Consider the following 9,826-nt stretch of genomic DNA (forward strand, 5'->3'; position numbering starts at 1 on the left):
GGGATGATTGATTAGTTGTGGTTCCTCTTAAAACAATAATCATCACCACCACCACCATGAGATCTCCCTAATATTTCATTTCATTGTCCTTTTAACTTCCAATGTTGGTTTCTCCCTCGGACTCAGAGAAGGACCTCACCTCTACCGTCTCAAGCGTAGTGTCTTGGAGCGTGAGACTTTGGGTCGGGGGATGAAACTGAGGAGGAGGACCAGTACTTCGCCAAGGCGACCTCAACTGCTATGCTGAACGGGAGCCTTGTGGGGGATTGGAAGATTGGAAGGGATAGACAAGGAAAAGGGAAGGAAACGTCCGTGGCCTCAAGTTAGGTACCATCCCAGCATTTGCCTGGAGGAGAAGTGGGAGACTACGGAAAACCACTTCGGGTAGGGATGAGATATGAATCGAACCGCTCTACCCAGTTGAACTCCCAAGGCTAAGTGGACACCGTTCCAGTCCTGGTACCACTTTGCAAATTTCGTGACTGAGTCGGGAATCGAACCCTAGCCTTCGCAGGTGGCAGCTTGTCACACTAACCACCGCACCACACAGGGGGTTTCCCTAATATTTAACTCGGCATAACCGGCTCATTTACTGCTGAGAAATAACATCACGTCAGGTTATAGTTGAGATCACGTCATGGATTAAAATCACCGTTAAATATGAAAGTCAGGCTTATAAAAACATTAGTTCTCCCTATATTCCGTTACTGTGATGCTGTATTCATAGATGCAACGAAAGAAAAAAATTAGAAATATACAAAGTACCATGAATTCCTGCAACAGATGTATATTTTCGTTACGCTATGACTCACCTTATTACAAGCAACTTTCCCTCCGGAAATTTGTAGAACTCAGAAATCTGTGTTCAGATTTGGTGTTCAGATCACTAACTGAGAGAACTCTGCAGTACATGTCATCAAACTTTACGTACTGTACCTTTCCTCTTTTCACCAGCATAATACACGCTCTGTTACTACACTTGCCATTCCTTTTAGCAGGTCAACTGCCTGTAATCACTCAATTATTGCGACGGGAACTAGGTTATGGAACTTTGTTTTAAGTCTTCAAGTCTTACAAGTCTTCCTACAGAAAGTACCCCTTAGATGCATAAACCATGAGTGAATGATGTTAAGGATTTGTATGTCCGGCTCCATGGCTAAATGGTTAGCATGCTGGCCTTTGTTCACAGGGGTCCTGGGTTCGATTGCGGGCAGGGTCGGGAATTTTAACCATCATTGGTTAATTTCGCTGGCACGGGGGCTGGGTGTAGGCTATGTGTTGTCTTCATAATCATTTCAGCCTCATTACGACGTGCAGGTCGCCTACCGGAGTCAAATAAAAAAACCTGCACCTGGGGAGGCGAACATGTCCTCGGACACTCCCGGCACTAAAAGCCATACGCCATTTCATTTTCAGTGCGTGTCTGTGTGTGTGTGTGTGTGTGTGTAATTTAGTTAATTTTCATTACATTACTTGAAACTTAATATTCGTTAAATTAAATTTTGTAGTTTGACAAATGGTACAGTATGTACATATTGGCATAATTATTATATTGAATTTATTTTGAATTAATATTACAAATTAATTTCTTTTGAAATATTTATATTCCCTACAATTTTTCTGTAAGAGAGGACCATGAGTCCTAACTTCGCCACTACTAAAGACAAATAAATAAATAAATAAATAAATAAATAAATAAATAAATAAATAAATAAATAAATAAATAAATAAATAAATAAATATCACACTATCAATTCATATTGCGAAATATCACGGATTGTTCATCTCTACGCCTCCCTATTTGCTCCTTGTTTAGAGTGGGTAAATATGACAGTTATGCTGCACTACATCGTACACATGCAAGAAAAATAATCAAAGCATGAAGGTTTTCACGGCCGGAGTCAATATAATCAAAATCTTCCGGGCTATACTGCCATGGTCCACTCCTCTCATTCCTACCAGATGTTTCGACTACTGTTGCGGTAGTCATTTTCTGTGCCATCCTCTAAGTACTCTCTCCTGTATCCCGCTGGTGCCGCAGATCTGTACATGTATTTAGCTTCTCTTTTCTTTAATATTAATAATAATAATAATAATAATAATAATAATAATAATAATAATAATAATAATAATAATAATAATGTTGTTTGTCCAACCCTTGTCCCGTTTTCCCTACGGGGTCGGGTATGAGGTGAGATGAAATTGTCGTGGCGGTTTTTTATGACCGGATGCCCTTCCTGACGTCAACCTCATCAGAGGAGTTAATGGGAGATGAAATGAATGACGTGATATATGGTAGTAGGGAGAGGGTGAAACCCGGTGCCGGCACATAGCCTACTCCTGTCGAATAGCACCAAGGGGTCTGCTCAAGGCTTAACGTCCCCATCCGACGGACGAATCACCATCAACAGCGTCATATGCCCTCACTCCATATGAGCACTGCGGAGAGGTTTGGAATTTAATCCAGGCTTTTGGCACGCAATCTAGTGATTAGAAATTGTATACCACCACCTCCCCTACCCTGCCGGCCAACATTCTGATGGTGAAATTTTTTTCGACCAACGGGACTCGAACCGGCTAACCTCGGTGTTAGACCGTTTTAGACTTCAGCGCCTTAACGATCATGGCCACCAGGCGGGCAATAATAATAATAATAATAATAATAATTTTTTTTTTTTTACGAGGGATTGTGGAAAATCTTCAAAAAGACACTTGTGAAGGGTCCGCACTCCACAAGTGTGTGGGATTCTTACCCACTAAAAACCACACACCCTTTTCCCACGATGTGTATCATCACCCCGGAACCGCTCTCGCATTACTTCAGGGTGATATCGTGCTTTGTCTTTCAGACGTCTTCTTTCTTCATTTCTCCTTTACGAACGTTCGTATGCTTCCAAATCCTTCTTCTTCTGACGAAGGACATTCTCCACGTACACTGCCACGCGATCCCAGGATTCCTGGTTTCGCAGCATCACCGAAATAATATTATCTGCTGTCAATTCTCCTATTTCAGTTTCCACACATCTTCTCTGAATCGTCCAATGGCCGCATACAAAAAAGGTGTGAAATACGTCATCAATGTCATCACAGTATATGCATGCTGCGTCATTCGCTCTGCCCACTTTATGCAGGAATTTCCGGAAATATCCATGCCCTGTTAGAAGCTGCGTGAGGTAGTAATTTACTTCACCATGGGCCCTTTCAACCCAGATATCCAAGCGTGGTATCAATCGCTTGGTCCATTTGCCTCGAGGGTCACTTTCCCATCTGAGTTGCCATCGCCTCATCCGTTGACTGAAAGCACGCTTCTTTGCACATTTCTTTCCCAGCTCTCCTTGGGTTCGCCAGATTTCATGTCGCTCCAATGCAAGTAGGTCTATTGGGGCTATTGCTGCCACCGTGAGGATTGCAGGCTCGGAGACCGTGCGGTATGCGCATGCAATACGTAAAGCCGCTCTCCGTTGTACGGCAGCTATCCTTCTCCGATACCAAGCGAATCTCAAGGATTCAGCCCAGATTTCAGAGCCATATAAGAGCACTGACTGAACCGTCGACATGAGAAGACGTCGTTTGCTGGATTTCGGACCTTTAATATTTCCCATTAGTCTGCTAAGTGCAGTCATGTATTTTACTGCCTTGTCTGTCGTTCTCTGAATATGATTCCAGAATGTGAGCTTGGAGTCAAGTGTCACTCCTAGATATTTTGTGCTCGCAGATGTTTCAATCACTAACTCTCCAACAGTCATTGGTACAAGAGTTTCAATCCTTTTCCTCGTCAGAAGAACTATCTCCGTTTTGTGTTCGGCTAATGTTAGACTGTGGTTCATCATCCATTCTTTTATGCGCCGCATCACCTGGTTCAGTTTGATTTGAGCCATTTCAACATTACGAGCTACTATCAAGGCGGCCACATCATCGGCGTAGCCCACAAGCTTCGTGTCCTCTGGCATCTCCAAACGTAACAAGCCATCATACATTATGTTCCAAAGATCTGGACCAAGGATCGATCCCTGCGCTGCACCAGCCGTCAGGCGTTTTGTCTTTTCTCCATCTTCCGTATCATACAACAGAGTGCGATCTTTGAAGTAATCTCTCATTATGCGCATAAGATATTGTGGTAGCTTGAAAGTTTCCTCAAGAGCTACCAACATGTCGCTCCATCTTGCCGAATTGAAGGCATTTTTCACATCCAGGGTCACAAGAAGTGTCAATTTACGGGAATGATGATTGCCCATTTGTGCCCTTTCTGCTGTATTCACCACCTCCCACACTGCATCCAGCGTCGAGTGTCCCCTCCGAAATCCATGTTGGCGAACAGATAGATCCCCTGCTAGTTGAACTGCTGAGAGGATTCTGGGCTGCAGAAGTTTCTCCAGGCCTTTTCCGGCTGTGTCCAGCATACATAAAGGTCTATAACCGCCAAGTTTTCCTTTGCTGATCAGAACCAAACGAGCCATTTTCCATCGGGGACTAAAAACACCCGTTTGCAGGCAATGATTGTACATATTCAGCAACAGTTCTGGACATAGTTCTGCTATTATCTTTAACACTTCTGTAGGTATACCATCTGGTCCTGGAATTTTCTTGTTTCTAAGAGAGCTAATAGCTCTATTCAGCTCTTCTACAGTGAAGAGGGGTATGTCATCCAGTTCTTTTTCGTCATCACAGTCAATCCTCTCTGGATGGTCTGGGAATAGTGTATCCACAATTTGTTTAATTGTTTGCGGATCCGCACTCGGGGTCGAAAATGTCCCGAGTTTCTTCATTACAATCTTATAACCTTGTCCCCATGGATCATCTTCTACTTCTTTAGCCAGTGCCCACCATTTATCGGCTTTACTTTTTCTGATTGCATTACGGAGTTCCTTCTTCGCTGACTTGTACTCCGCTGTGACTGAGGTATTCTCTTGACTGCCTCTCATCCTCTGAGCCCTGCGTCGAAGTCGCAGACAATTCTTTCTCAGTTCAGCAATCTCTTCGGTCCACCAGTACGCTGGGCGCTTGCTATTTCGCGGCCTCCTTCGGGGCATTGAGGCGTTGCATGCTTGATGGATTAGCTGCATAGTGAGTTCAACACATACACCAGCTGCTTCTTTCCCTCTATGAGTAGAACATTTTTCAGTTATGTTCTCCATTCCATTCCGTATTACATCAATGAACGTTTCCTTGTCAATACCGGCTACGTTCCACCGTGCTGGTCTGCGCAAGATGTTTCTTTCTTGAGGAGATTCTTGAAGAAGTCGAAAGATGATATATTGGTGATCGCTCCCCGTATAGTTCTCAATCACTTGCCATTCAGAAATCTTAGGCGTAATATCCTCTGATGAAAAGGTTACATCCGGTATTGTTCCCTGGCATCCTGGCCGTCGGAATGTTGGCACATTTCCAATGTTGTTGACCACCAAACCCGTTCTGGCTGCCATCTCCATTATACGACGTCCTCTGGAGTCTGTTTGTGGCATGCCCCATTCCAACGCTTGAGCATTTACGTCACCAGCGACCACTAGTTTTTTTTCCATTCTGCGTATTACATCCTCAAGACCATCAATTTTCATCTGAAAGTTGGAAACAGATTCATTTGGCGTAAAATAACAGCTTACAATAGTGATTCCCCCAGTCTGTACCCAAACAAAACCGTCATCGCATCCATGCTGTGTTACTGGGACTTTTCCTAGATCTGGTATCCAAATTGCAGCTGTTCCGAGGTTATCCACAAACCACCCTGGATGGTCCCTCTCTTGATATGGTTCGCTAATAATAACGATGTCTACTTCCATCTCGTAAATCAGCTGTGTCATAAGATCGTTAGCTGTTTGACTCCTGTGCATGTTTGCTTGAAGTATTCGCATCATTTACTGTGACTTTTTGCTTTCTCCAGAGCTTCACGAAATATTGCACATGCTCCCGATCCAGGAATGTGATTTCGTTTAGCTTCATTAACACCCTTGTCTGTACAAAGCATACATCGTGGATTGTTCTTTTTACAGTCTACTGCCTTGTGGTCAGATTCCCCACACTTAAAACAGAGCTTACTTCTGTCGGGACCTGTGCAGTTTTTTGCCAGATGACCATATGATAGGCATCGGAAGCAGCGAGGTAACATGGTTCTAGCTCTTACTCTGCAGTATAGCCATCCTATCTTAATTCTTCCTGCTTCCAGTAATTTCTGAGCGTCCTCGTCTTTGATTTCGAAGATGGCAAGTTTCTGTCCCCAGCTGTTTGGTTTCGAGACCGATATTTTAAGTTCTCCATGGGGATTTCCGGAATCTCGTCTTACAGCTTCCTCCACGTCTGCGGCGGTAGTGACGCCATCCATGTCTCGAATCTCCAGTGTAGTTCGGGGGATTAAAGCCTTTACATCGCCATCACGTCCGAGGGCGTCTCTCAGAGAATTACTGAATACCTCCCTATTTTCAATCTTAGTTGTTTTGTTGAATTTAATAAGGACAGCTCCAGCTCTTGTTTTACGGATGGATCGAATGCCTGTTCCACTGTCTTCAGGCTTCACCCTGTTCCTGATATCCTTCAAAACATCAGCGAAAGTCTTACCGTTCATCGGTTTGATAATTACGGCTTCTGTACGATTCCTAGATTTAGATTGAGGTCGTTTCACACTTTCGCTAAGCACTGTAGTTTCAGGATCATTACTGGCCTGTTTCGTTGGAATATCTTCGTGCTTCCTATCCTCGCTCTTCTTCTTTCTTTTCTTCTTTGACAGAAACGTCTCCCATTTTCCTTGATCTTCCTCTTCCGAGTCATTTGTCACTAGTGATGTGTTGGACAATTCCTTATTCTCCATGGTAATTGGTCTCTGCTTTTGTTCTTCTGCAGATTTCTTCCACAGCATCCTGCATGCTGCTCCAGCCTCTAAAGCTTCTTCCAGCTTCATGAGGCCATAATAATAATAATAATAATAATAATAATAATAATAATAATAATAATAATAATAATAATAATAATAATAATAATATTTGGGTCACGTAGCTGTCAACTTGAATTCGGGCGATAATGGGTTCGAACCCCACTGTCGGCAGACTGTACCTGAGAACTAAACCAACGTAAGTCACATTTTAGTCATTTTACAGGAGAGAGGAGAAACGTCAGTTGTGGAGAATTTTCGCTGCATTGTGACTTAGGCAATAAATGATCATCATGCTCTAGATATATTTTGTGTAATTCTGATCACTGAACACGTTTACTAATATAATTTACATTTAAAATGGTTAATTATTATTTAGTTACCATAAAAATAAAATGGCAGTGGAGTTACGTTTAACATATGGCTGTAATTTTTATAAAAAGAATAAAATGTAACTTACGTTGGTTTAGCTCTGACTTGTCAGGTACAGATATATTGGTGGACGACTATTGACGTATTGTTTGGCCCAATGTATTAAAGCTTCACTAAAATCCCGATCTAAATCTGCATATTTTCAATATTATATATTACAGTATTTTTTCTTCCGCTCCTTGGCTGAATGGTTAGTGTTGAGCCCTTCGGTTCAGAGGGTCCCGGGTTCGATTCCTGGCCGGGTGAGGAATTTTTAATCAAAACTGAATAATCCTTCTGGCTCGGCGACTTGGTGTTTTCGTTTGTCCCAACACTTTTATCTTCAATTCAAACACTGCACTACCCTCCATAGAGGGGATCCGGACGTAAAACAGGGCCAAAACCACATGTGCAACACAGTTCGCACCCGTGACCCCACATATGTCGAAACAAACTGTAGAAGAAGAATTAGAAAAACAATAAGTCTTTGGTGATCTCATGGATATGCTTATATTTTGGATTTGCTGATACAGTTATTCATTTTGTCTTCTCCTGTGGCCATATTGAAATTTGTTGCTTCGTGAACATCGTCCCGTTTGTTAGTGACTTTATAGGTATAATAATGAGTCATTTGTGCCCCAGCTGTAACTATATATCGCGGAACGATATTCCGGTAGTGACCTCCAGCTCTTAGCTGTGCTCTGGTAGATAATAAAGCGGTAATTGTTGTTTTTTGTTGTTTTTTCCTTTGCTTTACGTCGCACCGGCACAGATAGGTCTTATGGCGATGATAGGACAGGAAAGGCCCAGGAATGGGAAGGAAGCGGCTCGACCTTAATTAAGTTACAGCCCCAGCATTTGCCTGGTGTGAAAATGGGAAACCACGGATAACAATCTTCAGGGCTGCCGACAGTGGGGTTCAAACCCACTATCTCCCGGATGTGAGCTCACAGCTGCGCGCTCCTAACCGCACGGCCAACCCGCCCGGTAGCGGTAATTGTGCTCATTAGCTACACACTGCTGCCTGTCTCAGACAATGACACGGCAGCTACCGAAAATAAATAGTTTCATGTCATATCATTAACCTCAAGTTTTTATCTCTCTTTCGTGGTGGTCTGTTCCCACAATACGGACCTGCTTATATTCCGAGGCTGCTTGTTATCAGATAATAATTTTCAACACTAATAATGAACAATAATTGACGTCGTACGCTCACTGCATTATTACAAACTCACAAAGCCCACCACTTTCAACTAGTCACTTCAACAATTAACCGAAATTTCTAAATAACTCCTTAGAAGGCTTGTAAGCAGCCTAGGTAGCTTTATTTTCTTCGAAACACTTACCTCTATCGTACATTGTTTCCTACAACGCCAGAAAATGAGGATAATAATAATAATAATAATAATAATAATAATAATAATAATAATAATAATAACGGGCCGTACGGTTAGGGGCGTACAGCTGTGAGCTTGCATACGGGAGATAGTGGGTTGGAGCCCGACTGTCGGCAGCCCAGAAAATGGTTTTCCCTGGTTTCCCATTTTAACACCACCTTAATTAAGACCACGGCCACTTCCTTCCCATCCCTAGACCTTCCCTATCCCATCATCGCCATAATTCCTATTTCTGTCGGTATGACGCAAAGCAAATTGTATAATAATAATAATAATAATAATAATAATAATAATAATAATAATAATAATAATAATAATAATAATAATAATCTTCTACCGCTTTTCCTCCACACCTTCAAATACCACCGGAAATGATCAGAATTACGTGAGCTTTGGCGCTGACATAGCTGACTTCTCCAGTTTGAAGAAGAAGGGCGAATGTTAGATGCAATGATCGTAATATTCAGACAATCACACAAGTGTCCAGTATTCGGGAGATATAAGGTTCGAATCCCACCTTCGGCAGCCCTGAACATTTTTTCCCGTGGTTTCCCACTTTCGTACCAGGCCAGTTCCTTCCCACTTCTAGCCCATTCCTATCCCATAGTCACCATAAGATCTATCTGTGTCGATGCGACGTAAAGCAACTTGCAAAAATAAAATAAACATACATTTTCTACACACTCGCAAACTCGACAAATAATTATTTCAAAAATGTGCGGCAAGTTACTTAGAAAGGATACCGCTACATAGCGCCACTTGCCAGAAACCACTACGACTTCGCACTTGCGCGCTATTTTCATAGTTCAGTTTACTTTTTTTTAAAGATAGATCTCGTACATATGTTTTCAAATAAGTAAACCAAATGAATGATGATACAGCAGTAAACAAATACAAACACAGTCTGAACTAGTACAAATTTAAATATTGTTATAACCGGTTTTGGGAAACCAAATTCCGTCAATAAACTGCTTGATACTTGCCTTCAAAATAGATATCTGACATGACGTTTACTATCTTTGGTGCAGTTATTTATGCTGATTTCAAATCTGAAAACCGGTGTGCTCTATCACGCCAGGTTTTGAAAATACCAATACTTTTTTTTTTTTTTTTTTTTACAGATCAGTGCTCACCAAAAATTGTTTTCATTGTTTTTCGT

The sequence above is a fragment of the Anabrus simplex genome, chromosome 3 (assembly GCF_040414725.1).
Source record: "Anabrus simplex isolate iqAnaSimp1 chromosome 3, ASM4041472v1, whole genome shotgun sequence".
NCBI classification, from domain to species: domain Eukaryota; kingdom Metazoa; phylum Arthropoda; class Insecta; order Orthoptera; family Tettigoniidae; genus Anabrus; species Anabrus simplex.